The sequence below is a fragment of the Limulus polyphemus genome, unplaced genomic scaffold (genome assembly GCF_000517525.1).
Source record: "Limulus polyphemus unplaced genomic scaffold, Limulus_polyphemus-2.1.2 Scaffold248, whole genome shotgun sequence".
In the NCBI taxonomy this organism is placed as follows: Eukaryota; Metazoa; Arthropoda; class Merostomata; order Xiphosura; family Limulidae; genus Limulus; species Limulus polyphemus.
Genome location: NW_013665858.1, coordinates 6,664 through 23,374, shown reverse-complemented (window position 1 = coordinate 23,374; position 16,711 = coordinate 6,664). Strand labels below are relative to the sequence as shown.

General features: G+C 33.7%; 1 protein-coding gene across 2 annotated transcripts in view; it reads right to left on the bottom strand.

Annotated features, from left to right (window-relative positions):
- The window catches only part of LOC111085128 (transmembrane epididymal protein 1-like), a 31,875-nt gene extending 16,768 nt beyond the window's left edge, over positions 1-15,107 (bottom strand). The window contains exon 1 of one of the 2 annotated variants that reach the window (XM_022382411.1): positions 14,891-15,107. The gene's annotated coding sequence lies outside the window, so the exon portion shown is untranslated. The remainder of the gene's footprint in view (positions 1-14,890) is intronic. The other variant, XM_022382412.1, reaches the window with a different exon arrangement.
- Between the last annotated feature and the right edge of the window lie 1,604 nt (positions 15,108-16,711).

Genomic DNA, 16,711 nt, shown 5'->3' with positions numbered 1-16,711 from the left:
TAAACTTAGACTATCTGTATACTTTGGAAACAACATAGAATAAGTTACACAAACAATCTTAACGATTTCCTAGTTACATACGTTTCAACATGCACATATTTTGTATTTGATAAATGTAGTAATATATTAATAATCACTAATGATTTGGGAAACAAATACAAGTTTTTAAAGTTTCTGTATAGCAATTTGAAAGTGTAAAAAAAAGAAGCAAAATTCAGTTTACGTGGAGGAAGAGAGAAATACACACATTTGGCTAGGGCAGATTTACACTAGTTACTTAGCGTAAGGTTACTCAGGTTAACCATCAAATTGTTACGATCAAAACTGGCAGAAGAGATTTTAGTCACTCTATTTAGTTTCAAATTCTGCGTAAATCTGCTCCAGCTAAAGGTCTTAATTTTCTCTTCCCGAATTTTGCTAATTTTCTTTGCCTTTTCGAATTGCTATACAGAAACCTGAAAATAACTTCCTATGTAGAATAAAGGAAATTAAGATAAATCCCGTAATTATTTCACTACGAAAGTAAAACACTCATTTGTATTAGATCATTATTTGTTCCATGTTTGTTTGCTTATTTTACAGTGAAATGATTAATTAAAGAGAACAAAAACACTGTGTGTTACATAGCAAATGATACGGAGGTAAACTGGTGACACAATTTGTCGAAACTGTTCAAAACATAAAATAACCAGACAATCAAGGTTTATGTACGAACTGTGTAACGGTCGTGTAGGGTATACTTTCCTTGGTTTATTGGTATTCCATTCGCTGTGTACGTTTTCTAATATTCAATACATTTCATCCAGGTTCTAATGATATATCGCAGTTTTGATTTCATTCAACATTCGCGTGTGTTTTTAGTTTGATGATAATGCCAGCGGCATTTCCTTCCAAAATCGTGGCCCTCTGTTGTCACGTGACAAGTTGCTTAATAAGTTGACTGAAAGAAATATTATTGCCTCGATTGAAGTGCGCGTGATTCTGCTGCTCTTCGCCAAAAGTACGGCGTTCAAGTTTCGTTGTGAAAGAACGAGGTTGTGAATGAAACTTGTGTTGGAGTAGTTTGAACCTGTTTCAGTTCTGCCCTGTGGCTGAATAGTTTCCCAGCTTGAAGTAATTATAGTCTTCTGCACAGCTGATGCATATATTTTACGTAGAGTAAGTTTTCTTTTTTTTTCCTGAAATTATCTATGATAACATATTGTTCTATAGAGCATAATTGTTCTATATAACATATTGCTGGGAAATAATTACCACTAGTTGTCTGGCAATAAAACAAAAATGGAGGAGCAGGAACCTCCTTTATTATTTATACGCTACATCACACTCGAATGATCAAAAATACATTAACACTATCTGTAGCGCATTTCCACCAAATCTCAAAATGTTATTGCTTTTGTATACGTCCGTGTGCAATCACACCTATAACATAAAAACATGTTTGCATGAAGTATTAGCAGTTCATTCTGCATAGAACGTAGAAATAAAGCTTTTGATGAACATGAAAAAAATATAGTTAGCGTCACGTGACACTATGGATTATAGATCTTAAAGTTCATGTACACATTTCGTCAAGGAAAATAAATAAATTTAGTACATAGCACTTGGATATCCTCTCTAGAATATTTTATCTAAAAATGTTTGATTAAACGTGTAATTACTTTTTCTAATTCTATTGAATAATTGCCTCTCATTTTTTCTTAGTTTTTAACTGAAATTAACCAGATAGAATCGTCTTCCACACATTCTTTCGTAGGTCTTGAAGTAAACACCCAACAACAGGATTGGATCATTATAGCAATGTTGATCTCTGAACAACATGGCATGCCAAATAAATAACACGACAGGATTGGATCTCTACAGCACAACACGGCATCCCAACTAAATAACCCACAACACGTTTGGATCTCTACAACAACGTTGATTTCTTCGAAACCACACCAAATAAATAACCCACAACAAGGTTAAATTTCTATAGCAACGTTGATCTTTTCGAACAACATGGCATACCAGTAAACACCCAATTATCGTTTTAGGGTATATTTTTTCCCCTTTGTTATTTTTATAGAAGGTGTACATAGGAGTTGACTACAAGGTCAGACTCGCATGGTTGATTACTAACAGTGTGAATATTAATTACGTGTTCTGTTGGCAACAGTCGTGACAGTCATTCAATTGAGCAGGAAGTGTCCTTGCATAACTCTTTCTATCTCACAGCAGTCGTTCCCTGCAGATGTAAATGTCGAATAAATTTGACTGTTTATAGCTGATTCTTGGTTGTAAGCTCGGACTGAAAGACAAATATATATTACAAAAAAGAAATAAATAAATCAACATAGCACCATTTTTTAAAATCTACAGCTTCTACCTGTTTTAGGCGTTTTAGTCCAGCAGATATGTGAAGAATATGGAAGAATTGTGCCTTTAATGATAAAAGGATGAAATATGGCACACAGTTAAGACATGTCTTAATAAAGAGTTTTGGCTATAGGGCCAGATTCGTCCCATGACAGCCATTTTTTTTTTAAATATGGACGCCAATGATAGCTATGCGTGTCTGTGTATTACATGCTTGTATTGCTTTATTGAATGTCATAGTTTCGTTTATCGATATATCTGTTTTAGTAAGGAATCAAAACGATCATTCAAACTGCTTACCACTTAGGGTGCAGCAAATCTGCCTTATGTAAATTTTAATGTGCAAATTCCAGGCTGCTGACCTTATAACTAAAGACAAAACATGTCTGATGTTAACATTACTGTCTTCTAACCACATTTTCTTTTAGTCTATTTTTACGTGATACTCCAAACTTTTTGAATGAATGAAGACGGCAGAAGTATATCAAATAGTAGACACTCGAAAGCCTAGCAGCTCAAACATCCAATGTGTGACACATTGAAACAAACGTGTTCTGCGTCAGGAGGACACATCTGAGACGCCTCATTGTGTAGCCAATTCAAGGTCCTACACATTCGAACAAATGTGTTCTGCGTCAGGAGGACACATCTGAAACGCCTCACTATACAGTCGATTTAAGGTTTGACACATTAGAATAGATGTATTCTGCGTCAGGAGGAAACATATGAGGCGACTCACTATGCAGCCGATTCAAGGTTTGACACATTAGAATAAATGTATTCAGCGTCAGGAGGAAACATCTGAGGCGACTCACTATGCAGCCGATTCAAGGCATGGCACAGATGGACCATGCTACAAGACCCTTGCTAAAAATCTCCTGAGCTTCTACAAGATCAGTTGCTTGCCAAGTACAATAGATATCACATGAATAGATGATGATAAGAGCTTCGAAGCAACTTTCCGACATCATCACAATGCCAAATGGCATAACTTCAAAAGACTGAAATCCAACAAGATAAAACTTCTGTTGTGTCTTTCTGTTCATACTGTCTCCTATCGTCACATATGATGATGCACAGAATACTCTACGCTTAAACATCATGATTTGTAATTACTTCCCATTATAGACTACTCCTGCCTCTTATCAGGCCTGGCAAAGAGGAGTCATTGAAAAACATAATTTTGTCAAACTCAATGTCTGAATCGACATTGAAAAAATAGTCCTAATATGTTACTGAGAATTTGGAAACGTTACTCAAAAATTCTTCGTTTCCTTGCTGATCAGATATGACGTTAGCACAAAAATGACGTACCAAATTATTTATGAATTTAGAAAAGTAAAAAGCGAAGGGTTCGTGACTTTAAATGGAAACTAATAAATTCTAAGGGGAAAAAAAATATGTACATGTAACAGTAACAAAAGATCACGAAAAAATTCCTGCCTTTGATATAACTGGGATAAAACTTTGAAGCACATGCTGAATATAGATTTACTATTTTAAACTCGGACATTTTAAAAACTTAGCACAAGAATGAATGTGAAGAACTGGATTGGGATTATACTACAGTTAAGGTTAAGAAAGCCACAAATTCTGTGACATCTTTCTGTTAATTCGACCGCTTATCATCAGACATAATTATGCGCATAGTGCTCAAGGCATAAACATCATGATTTCTATTTACTTGCCATTTTTAAACATATCAGAGTCTCCACATGAGTGTAATTTAATTTTTGATCACAATGATCTATATTTATATATAGTTTCAATATGTTAAAATATACAGGATTATTAACAGTGGATCGAGACAATTTTCATAAATTGTGAAAAATATTTACCGTTTCGTGGTTTTCTTTGTGTTTGTTTTTAGTGTGAATTTTTATTTAGACGTGATTTAATGAATAATACATTGTTTGATCATCTGAATGGTAGCTAAATTCAATACTTAAAAATCTGGAGGGTTAACAATTTTTATACGTCAGTGTGTAAAGTGGATAGTTCAAGTGCCCTGAAGGGGAATTCTTAAGTGCTAGACAAAGACACTTTTCAGTGTTGGTAAACTACAGTGTTTATTTTTATCAAGATGTGACTCAATTTTATATATTTTGTATTTATTTTTGTTTTCCTGATAAGTACACTTTAATAACTTTTTTTTTCTGCAGGAATATTTCTTTTGCGATATCAAATGACAATACAGGTGGTAGAAAAACACAATATTGTATCTAAGCAAAATGAGAAGGGCTTATTTCGTTACTAGGTTTGCTTTCTTCTACTTATCTGGCATACTAGTAATTTTGTCATTTATTTTTCTGAATTGGAGTTGCTTGTTCTGATGCCTTGCCACCTGGTTTTCAGCATAAGCAGATTTGGCTCATTATTTTACCGGCTATCACCATTTTGTAAATTAATGAATCACAACTCGGTGGTATCATGTGGCTTTTGGGACCACCTGTTTGTAAATATTACGGTTATACATCTTGCACCTGGTAACTTAAAAAATCGGTGTCTTGTAAGGTTTATATATACGTATTTATGTCGTTTAGAGATCCAGTTTGGTTTATTGTTGATCCATTTCATGCTGAGCTTCTGATGAATGGATCCTAAAAATGAAAGCACGTCTTCCTTTCAGCCGCATTTCCAAACGTCTGAAAAGAGCGCCTAACCTTGTGATTGTTTTCATATACGTAATTGTTAATAATTTCTCAGCTTGAAGAACTATCGCAGCGTTTAGGTTGTAGATTCTGTGATGATGGGATAAAACAAACTTGTTACACATAAATATATATATGTGGAGCGACATGCTTATTTGAACTTATCTAAAACAAACACTTTAATTATACCTTCAGCAAGCAACCAATAGGAACGATAGGCATTTAAAAATGTCCTATTTTCCAGTACCAGGTCTTAATCAACCGCCGTTTATGTAAGTAGGTCAAGGAGTGACTTGCCTGTATTTCTTGATATCTATTTTTGAAAGAAAGTAGACGTAACACATGAGGGGCCGTCAAACATTGACCCCAGTCACTCAGCAAGATAACCTCCTCTTTTCTCCCCTTTTGGTGCAGCAAGTTGTAAACCTAAATCTACACCCTTAAAATAACGGTTTGTGAAGACCAACCGTAAAAGTTTGACAAGCCTTTTACAATAACATTAACTACATTTATTTTATTAGTATATTTGCTGTTTTTATAATGTCCCTCTATCTTTCATATAAATGTGAAATCAGATTGAGTTCTCAAGTGAAACTCCACGAACCAGAAATGTTTGAATCATTCTGTGACAACATAAAGAGGCTATAGACCAACGAAAAGAAAAGAAAAATGTTTGTGGTTACAAACATTTGAAAACCACAATGAAACAATTGTGCATGCTAATCGAAACCTGTGTTGTTATATAGTTATAGATCAAATTACACAACTGTAAAGAACTAAAGAAGTAACAGCTTGCAAACATGCTTTTCTACAGTTAATTAACATTTCTGATTTTGTGGTGATAATTCAGCACTGATAACTACAATGGTAACTCAATCACTGTTACTTTACAATAAAATACGTTATTTTTGCTATTATAATACGTAAGCTTTTCTTAATTTGTCAATAGACTGCTCCTACCTTTTTGCTATGCCTCTTATCAGGCCTGGCAAAGAGGAGTCAGTAAAAAACAAGAACACAGTTTTGTCAAAGTCATTGTCTAAATCGACATTGAAAAAGTAGTCCTAATTTATTATTATAATATTTTTAATATTAAACCCACTTCTCTATAAATATTTATAAAATATGAAAGTTCAGTTATAACCCTAAATGTTGGTTGCCGGTATAAATTCATTGATGACTACTTTAAACCAGCATCTTACGGATACGACGTCTTTCGACTCATCGTCACCAATTTTAGGCTGAATGTGTTTTCTCATGGGCCATAATAACATTGAAATTAAACTTCTTAGTTTTTTTGGCCCAACATTTACAAGGAAACACAAAACAATTAACAAATAATAACTTTTATCCAGCTGGTGGAAGTTCGAAGGGTGATTCTTCTTGAAATTTTGTTATGACTTCTTATAGATTTTGAAAATAAAGTGTTTTTGTGTTTTCTTATTTACAAATTAGGCCCCAGAAATTTCAATAAGGTCTTTTCATCACGATTTCTCTATCCACATTTCCACAGTACCTCTTTCTTCACTGTTATTTTGTATGTCAATTAAGGTAGCGGTCTTCATTTTATTGTGAAGGTAGCTTACCTGCGAAACAGCTTTACATAAAAACACCATATTACTAAGCTTCTAAATGTTTTACCACGACTTACCAAAAGGATTTATACCTGGTAAATGCGAGTGCATATTTCGCTCCAGAACCAATTTTTTAGGGAGCGGTCCCACGTTTGGAGTTCATAGTAGACAAGATCCTGTTACTAAATCTTGTCGATAATTGTTAGTGCAAGTCTGGTGGAATAGGTCGTCACTATTATTGTAAATGAACTAGAAGTTTAGTAAGATTCAAGTGTTTTTCCTTCAAAATGCGCCAAAGTGGTTTATTTATATTCAGCTAGGAGTCTTAGCTACACAAGGAAATTTTGCACAGTGGCACAGCAGTATGTCTGCTGACCAAAAAACAAACAAACGAGGAAATATCTAAAACCACACTTCTTTTGTTTGTTAATCACAAAACAATACGACGGGCTACCTGTTCTCTGACCACCACGGGTATCGAAACCCGGTTTATAGGGTTATAACCTTACTTCTTCAAACTACTTCATTTGCCAAGTTCGCTGTATTTACAATGCTCATCCTAATTGGGCATGTCTCAGGGGCAGATCGGGACGGAGCGCTCAGTTTCCTCGTTAAACATTAATACAAGAAAAAATCCACTATTGTATTACTATACCTGGAAACTATGCAATTGTGGTATGTAAACCAGCTCGAAAGAATTGTTTTTTAGGAAGCACATAATAACTATATTTTTATAAAATCATTTTTAAGCCTGTAAAATTTTGTAAACAAGTGCAAAATAGCTAAAAAGTGATAACTGAAAATAATGATAACTCAAAAGAGGTTAAACTTAAGAAAAACATGGATGATGTAAGCCACCATCTTTCTTGTGTCCAGTGAAAGAAAAATAAAGCAGAAAAGTAGAAAGATTTGCAAAACAAAAAAGGCAATATTAAACACTTCTTCCAACGTCACAAATTCGAAGAAAATGAAGAGGCTACCATTAAAATAATCAAGAAACGACTGAAAAAACCTACTTGCTATGCTGTCTTAGAAATTGAAGAAGTCATAGTTTCTTATAAAAAAATAAAATTTCAAATATGAAAAGTAGGCAGAAAGCGGACATATGTGTGTGTATTTAAATTGAGTGGTTCAGCTAAATGGCAGAACATCAATTTAAAGGTACGATATTTGCTGGTTGAAATGGGTCCATTACGTCTGGAGACAATTGGTTTTCCCTAAAGCAATAAAGGAAGGAAGTTCATAACATGTTATTACACAACTTGTGAATGGATAATTTCCAATACAATGGGTTCAACATTCTATCACATGCGATTTTTCTTCCAAAAGTTTCAGCTCAGCTAATTTTCGCTGTCGTCAAACGAAACAAAAAGCTGGAAAAAAATGAAAACTTCTAACTCGACAAGCAAAGTCTTCAGACCATTTGAATATATTTAAACAGTAGAAAGAATTAGAATTTCGACTAAAAATGAACCAAATGTATGATATGGAAAAACACATATTTCATTAAACAAGAAATAGAACATTGGCAAGCTATACTTGAAAGATTTGTTACATTGATAAGAGCCCATAGAACTCAAAATATTGCTTGGAAGTCACGAGAAGTTCGTCTCAGCCGGAAATAGAAATTTCTGGCCATCTTTGATCCTATCATGAAAGAGCACCTTAAAAGAATTACCACGCAAGAAGTCCTTAAGCACTATCTGTGAAAGGACATCTATAATGAGGTGATTCAAATGCTGTCCAACAAGATCTAGACTCACGAGTTGACTGCTGCTAGTAGTCGACCGCACTCCAGACATAAATCACACAGAGTATATGGCATTGATTATTCGGTTTATAATAGCTGCTGAGCTCTCTGTCACTGAAGATAGTAATGTTAGTATCACGAGCATCTCCTCTGATTCTTAACGCTTAATGATACAAACAGTACTAGTGTGAGCAAATTTGATGGAATGATAGTACTCCTGGAAGACATACGAGTCCAAGGGATTTAACAATGGAACTAACATGGAAGGTAAAAAGCACGGTCTTAAAGAAAAAACGCATTGTACTTTTAACTATAGACTCTGATCCAGTGTTGAATGATGCTGCCAACAGTTGCATCTCGAGGCAATGATGATCATCGGCTGATTCTAAGCACATACACTTAATTTTCTACTTCAATCATCGTTGGATAGTTTCGCAACAACACGATTCACATTCATCTTGACAGAGATTGCTTTGACGTCTGAACGCAAATTTGCTCCACTGGCATTTTCTTTTGCAGTGGAAACCAGAGTGTCGCAAATATTCCACAACTGAGAATCGGTGTGTACAAACAACATCAATTCTACTTTCCCACTACATGTTACACAATTACTTCACAGTTAATAAATTACATATTGTGGTTAGTCTTTTTGTATGGCACAATTTGTTGTACCTGATCAGCCCCTTCATAAGAATCTCCACGATAGTAATCTTGAAATGTCTCTTGCTATTGCATAACTGCAAATAACAAAATACTGCTTTTATCAATCTAGAGTTTATGATGATGAAAGCTCAACAAAGACATTGGTTGACACAATGAAATTTGCAGAAGAAATTAAACTAATATTTACTCACAAAAAAATAAAGACGTGCAAACGCTGCGATGAGCCTATCCTTGATCTACAGTAAGATTCCAGTATGTTGAAAATATGTTTCAGAAATACAGCTAATTGTTTCGTTTCCTGTACTTTTTAATGACGTTTTGAAAATTAGCTCAATAGAACTGAAACAGTGTATGTCTCCTCATATCGGTTTATTTGTTTGCTTTGTTTAGAATTTCGCGTAAAGCTACACGAGGGTTATCTGCGCTAGACGTCCCTAATTTAGCAGTGAAAGACTAGAGGGAAGGCAGCTAGTCATCCCCACCCACCGCCAACTCTTGGGCTACTCTTTTACCAACGAATAGTGGGATTGACCGTCACATTATAACGCCCCCACGGCTGAAAGGGCGATCATGTTTGGTGGGACGGGGATTCAAACCCGCGACCCTCAGATTGCGAGTCGAGCGCCTTAACCACCTAGGCATGCTAGTTTATTGGATGGAGAAGCAAATGGTGTGGATTGTTTACATGTAAACTTTCGTGATGTAGACTTATGCATCGTTTTGGTCAGAGCAACATTTTAGTACATCATATAAATATTAAGTTATTAGATAGCTTGTGAGAATCTTTTATGAACTTATTGGTAACAGAAATAGAGACTCTGGAAGCATGTTATGAGGCAAGTCAAATGACTTTCGTTGGTCATAGCTAAAGAAATACGGATGGATTATGCATTTCTGATTGGGAAAGCCAACTAAAAAGATTAACTTCCTCACAGAGAGTGACTAAGAAGATTCTGAAAAGTGTATTGAAACCCACGTGAAAGAAAAATTAGCATCGTTATTTCATAACAGTTTCGTCATTCTGGAAACTTTGCTGACTTTGTCAACCACTAATGATAGATGAGGAAGCTTTTCCACACACGAATCGAGTAAAACGTATTTGACATTAACCATGATACAAACAAAACTGGCTGTATTGGCAAAAATTTCGATTGAGTTTGAAATTTCATAAAATATAATTGGGCTTGAAGTAAGAAATAAAACGAAAATTTCTTGAATTTTAAAATCCTGTTTTTGGCTCAAGGCGCACATGTTAACTCTTACTGTAACATTTTATACAGCTTTAATAAATAAATTATATTCGATTTATAGTCATATGATTTTGTTGCCCAATTTAAAGCAGGAATGAATGCTGCAGGAATCTGAAACTTGCTTAAGGCAGAAAAATGGCAAGTGCCGGGCTTGCATGGCAAATCAACATGCTGATAGAGGTTTTGTCATTTCTCATAGAATCCTATTAATTTTGGCAGAGAAGCATTGTCCAAGATGTTACAGAATGACAGAGAAGTCATGACTCTTTTAACCCCAACTAATGAAATAAGTCGAACCTATCTAAAACGGGACCACAAACATATCCATTATCTTTCCAAAGCAAATGTCGAATAGCTCTACATGATAGTTTTCCATTGTTCTTCCTTTCCAAAGCAAATGTCGAATAGCTCTACATGATAGTTTTCCATTGTTCTTCCACATTATTTCGTAACTTAAGGCAGTGTGTGAACCGATACCATGCATTCACGGTTGTAACCCGTACATGAAACTTTGCAGCATAAGCTTTCCCGTACACAGTGATTGGACATATCTGTAGTCCTGGGTGATGGATTTAACATCAGAATGTTGTTTATTTGATAATGCGTTTGAAAGTCTGCATGAACTGGGGTAATTGGCTTCACATTTAACATTAGCATGTCAAGTGGCCTTCCATATTCTTAAAGAGTTACTCACGAAATGTATATATATACTGACAAAACAAATAGTAAAATAAATACCACACCAAGCATTTGCCACATCCATAATCTGTGGTTTAAATATCTTGCAAAACATCAGGTGCAAGTAAAAAAAATACATATCATTGAAGTGAAATATAATGTTTTCAATTAAACAAAATTAAACAGATAGAGATAATTATTTCATTACTAGCGTAAAAGCCCGTCAAAAATGACGGGAAACCACCCACTAAAAACCAAAACTATTCCGTATAAAACTGGCAATACACAAAATAAATATAAAATTTCCTTTCCCAGGAACATGCTATATATTGTCTCTGAATCCATTATATATAACTGAGCAAACATGCTGCATATTGATGCCTTTGGATAAAAGATTAAAACATACGATGAACATGTGATTGCATACCAACCTGTTCTTCTTCTGAGGAAAAATAATCCTACAGATAATTGGTATCTTCAGTCTTTTTTAACAACGACTTTTTCGTAATAATTTCCAAGCATAGATTTGCGTTAATTTTTGACTTATTTTTTACAGGAGTTTTCCCGGCTTTCCTTTTCGGATCCTACCTAGCTTGACGTCATAATGATGTGGATGATGTGGTGTCACACACATAACGCCATACCTGATCTGGTCCTGGGAACTCCCTCCTTGACAGGCTTTTATATAGCAGAAAAAGTGCCGAAATTTAGGAGCTATTCACGCCTATGTTAGCGATTAAATTCAACTAAAATGGGAATGGGCAATCTAAAGAGAAAGTATTATAGGAAAAAAATGGAATAGGACTCGTGTAACTCACGAAATTCGGAGAAATCGAGCGTGACCAACTGTCTGACCGACCGACACTTGGCTTTTTATATATATATATATATATATATAGATCATTTATATTTATGTTACTCTTGTTCGTTACGTTCAAAGTTCAAAGCTAATAGAAGTTCAAGCCACGTGTTCTAGAATCACATCAAGTACTTTCAATGACAATTTTTATTTTTTCCCGAACAGATTAGTTGCCCGTTGATACTTCAGATTAACGAAAGTAAAATAATTCTACGAATGTTTGAGAAACAGTTTTTCATTATGCAAAAACAGTCATAGTTAATAAAGTTAATAGGTCACGATTAATAAAGTTTATAATAGACTTAAAAAGTTAATACCAATTCTATTTTTTCTAGATTGCATTCTAAATATTCGCACAGTTATTTTATCAGTTGAACATCAACACGAAACAAATTGATTAAGAACGAAGATAAAAAATCATTCATCTTAAAACTATACATAAAGGATATCTTTTCCCTGAGTTCAAAAATTAGACATCATCCCAAATATTGTCCCTTAGAATGTTTGTTTGTCTTAACAAAAATATCTACAAAAAATTCTTGAAATCCACGTTAGTCTGATTTTTGGGATACTTACTGAACACACACTTCTATTCCAAGTTAGCTAGTTCTAAAAATGTCGAAAATGTAAATCAAACTTCTATAGCAATCCAAGAGTTACAGTGTAGAGTAGTCAGTGAATAATGAATAAGAATATGAAAGCAACCTATACGACCGCGTCTCAGCTTTGGCACTAAAGATGGTACGATTATATGATACTAATGGTAGGTGAAGAAGAGAAGTTCTAAGAATATGCAGGTTGAAGAGTCAGGTAAAGGTTTCATAAAAAAGAGGTAAAAAAGCTTTGAAAGATATTCTTATTCTGGAAGAACTAAAAATACATTTCCTAATGAATGATGCCATATGGCAAAAATCTTACATCGTTAAAATAGTCATCTCTATTTTTTTTAATCCTTCACCAATGATGTTCTCGTTAAGATGGTATGTGTGTTGTCGTTTCGCAAATGAAACTTGTAGAAAGTAAGAACAATGACTAATTCATTGACTAGTAGTTGCTCTTGTTATTTTAATAACGTTAGTCAGAAGTTAACTAAAACCAAGTGTTCAAGCTGTCCAATGACTAAATCATTGAAACCCTTCTTATCAAAGTCTTTATTAGGTAAGAAACTGAGAGATAACATTTATTATATATATTTAATAGTTACTTATTTTATTCTAAAATATTTTTTCGACACTAGAAAAACCAGTACAACAAGAATTGGCATTAATTTCAAAGTAATGGGATCAAGACTGTTTTAACACGAATAAAGCCAGGATACACGAAATAGCTTTAAAAAAACTTGTGTTGTTAATTAATTTTCCCTATATAGACATAGCTTGTAAAATAATTAATAAATTGCCTTCATCTCCAAAGTTTTCAATTTATTGTCCAATATTCGCCTTACGGCTTCGTCCGGAACTTTCTACACTAGAGATACACTACCTAAAAATAAAATATCTATCAACCTAATGTTTGGTTGTGTATACAGGATACTTTCATTCATTCTTAGAATGTTCATGACAATACTCAGAGTCGTGAAAGGCAGTAAGTAATTTGTACTTTTATCTGTTTCTGTTTTCCAAACTTCTCAGTCGTGTTTTTAGTTCAGTCTTTCATGACTTTATTAAAGGTAAAATAAAAATAAATTACATTAAGGTTAAGGGCTTATTCGTGAATTTGTCTTTCTTAACAAAGAGAAACAAAGCGTGCAACTTCAATATACTTGATTTTTTTAAAAATAAATGAATACAAAGTTAAACACCAGCGGTAAATCTCGAACACTGGATGTCAATTTCCGATGTTTTCCAACAACACGAATGATTGTATCCTTATTCTGGACTTGGTAGAATAATCCAACGAATGAATTTGAGCAGTAATTTACATTTTCTCGACCATTCAGTGAATATTTAAAAGTATATGCTAAACACCACATACTTCAAGCAAAAACTACATAAAAGAAGATGAAGTTATGCTAAATCTTTTCCAAGACCAACCAGTTTAATAGAGTGATATATTAATTAAACCAACCAGTATTTTAGTGTAATATAGCTAAATCGACCAGTATTTTAGAGTGATATATTAATTAAACCGACCAGTATTTTAGAGTGATATATTAATTAAACTGACCAGTATATTAAAGTGATATATTAATTAAACCAACCAGTATTTTAGTGTGATATAGCTAAACCGACCAGTATTTAAGAGTGATATATTGAGTAAACCGACCGGTATTTTAGAGTGATATATTAATTAAACCTATCAGTATATTAAAGTGATATATTAATTAAACCGACCAGTATTCTAGTGTGATATATTAATTAAACCAACCAGTATTCTAGTGTGATATATTAATTAAACCAACCAGTATTTTAGTGTAATATAGCTAAATCGACCAGTATTTTAGAGTGATATATTAATTAAACCGATCAGTATTTTAGAGTGATATATTAATTAAACTGACCAGTATATTAAAGTGATATATTAATTAAACCAACCAGTATTATAGTGTGATATATTAATTAAACCAACCAGTATTATAGTGTGATATATTAATTAAACCAACCAGTATTATAGTGTGATATATTAATTAAACCTACCAGTATTCTAGTGTGATATAGCTAAACCGGCCAGTATTTTAGAATATGCTAAAACGACCAGTATTATAGTGATATACTGAAACAATCAGTATTTTAGAGTAACAAAACTAAATCGATCAGTATCATAGAGTGATATAACTAAAAAGGCCAGTATTCGCAATCATAGCGAGTAATATACTAAAATGACCAATATTCTAGAGTAGTGTACTAAATCTACCAGTATTCTAGATTGATATAGTTAAATCGACTAGTATTTTAGAATGATATACTAAATCTATCAGTACTCTAGAGTGATATACTTGCACCAACTAGTATTTTAGAATGACATACTAAATCTACCAGTATTCTAGAGTGATATAGTTAAACCGACTAGTATTTTAGAATGATATACTAAATCTATCAGTATTCTAGAGTGATAAAACTAAATCGACCAGAAATTCGCAATATTTGCGAGTGATATAGCTGACTTACCCGTATGTGATATATTTTTCAGCATTACCTGCAACAACGTGCACGTTGGCAAACGTGGGTCCTGTATACTAACTAGTACGCGCAGTTGGCTCGCTGGTTGTTACAATCGACCACTGTGCAAAGCTATTATTACGCTATCCACGTCCGGAGGGAGAAAATCCCTACGGGCAAAAGTCCCGACACAAATCTACAGCTTACACTGTTAGGTGCACCGACACTGCTTCGAAGCACGCGCAGCTACTGATTACCGACTTCCTTTCGTGTTTTTTATTCTTTAAGTTCTCTTTTCCCTTCCTCCCTGCACCACTAGATGTCACCCTCTTGGCAGTCTTTCAACAACAGATACTGCAGACGTGCCTCTCGAAACGAGATATGAATGAGTCTCGAGTTGAACGTGCATCACAGCGCAAAAGAAGTCACGTAAGGATACCGAGTCCAATATCTTGCCCTAGCGAACATTTGGCATAAAGAAGCAATATAGTCATTTATAAGAGTGAATACACTGTAGTGTTAATGTTGTTTGAAATTCCTGTGCAATTCAAAAACTGGCGTGGAACAGGAAGTCGAAAAACATTGGTGTGTCTTTCATCAGAAGTATACTCATTGTTTATGTATATAATTTTAGGTTTATTCATTTATATTTCAAACGTAATATATTTCCAACAGAAAACAGCGTAATTTACCCCAAAATAAACTTCAATACGAAAAAGACTGAAACAAATCAAACATAACCTGTGTTTTACAGTTTACAGGACTACTGAATATTTAAGACATAGACAATATATTTATCTGATTATATAATACGTTTAATTCATAGACAAATCTGCTTAATTTTACAGTGTCTGTGAAGTATAATATATACCACTGATATGTGAAATGAAATTAACAATATTCTTTAAAAAGTCTGACCTTAATGTTTATTCTATTACAGTTTAATTTTACGCAAAACATGACTTTCTGCATTATGTAAATACTATCTTAACTATCTTTAGATAGTTCAGTGACTTAAAAAACCTCACGCGCAAAAAAAGTGGTTTGTCCGAATGCTAATTTTCTACTTCTTTATAATCAGTAATAAAACAAGACATTTAGTCTCACTATTATAACACTACATACCATTGGCTCATACAACCCACGTGCCTAATTACGAATGAACTGATTTGTCATTGTAATTATGTTTTCGTAATTTAATGATAATCTCTTCCAAGTGTGTTTTTTTCCTCCATCCAAGGGAATATTTAAATAAAGAGACATGTACTGGAACTCACTATTCTAATCGGCATGATCATATCAGGTACCACATTATCTTAATATAAATATCTCCGCTCTGTGTTTCGATATATTCAATAAGTTTGTCCATTTAACATAGGCAGTAGCTGAGCCAAGGATTTGTTTATAATTAAGTACAAAGCTACACAATGGGCTATCTGTGCTCTGCCCACCACGGGTATCGAAACCAGGATTCTATCGTTGTAAGTCCGTGAGCCAAGGAAAGAAGTAGCTGGATATTGACACAAAAAAATTACTAACAACCATACGTTTAATATACTCAAAATAAATTTATTAACACACCAAGTAGAAAAGAAAAATATAGAAAAGTTGTGAGAAGTCTACTTTTATAATATAAATTCACACATACACACACACAGAATATCTTTTTTAACGAGTTTCTTATCTAAGTTATTAAAATAACGTAAACTGATACGCATATTTATAGAAAGTGGAATATGAAATAATTGGTTCCTTTAAATTCTGACAAAATATGTTTCTTAAGAGTATATATAAAGAGTTTGTTTGTTTTTTGAATTTCGCGCAAAGCTA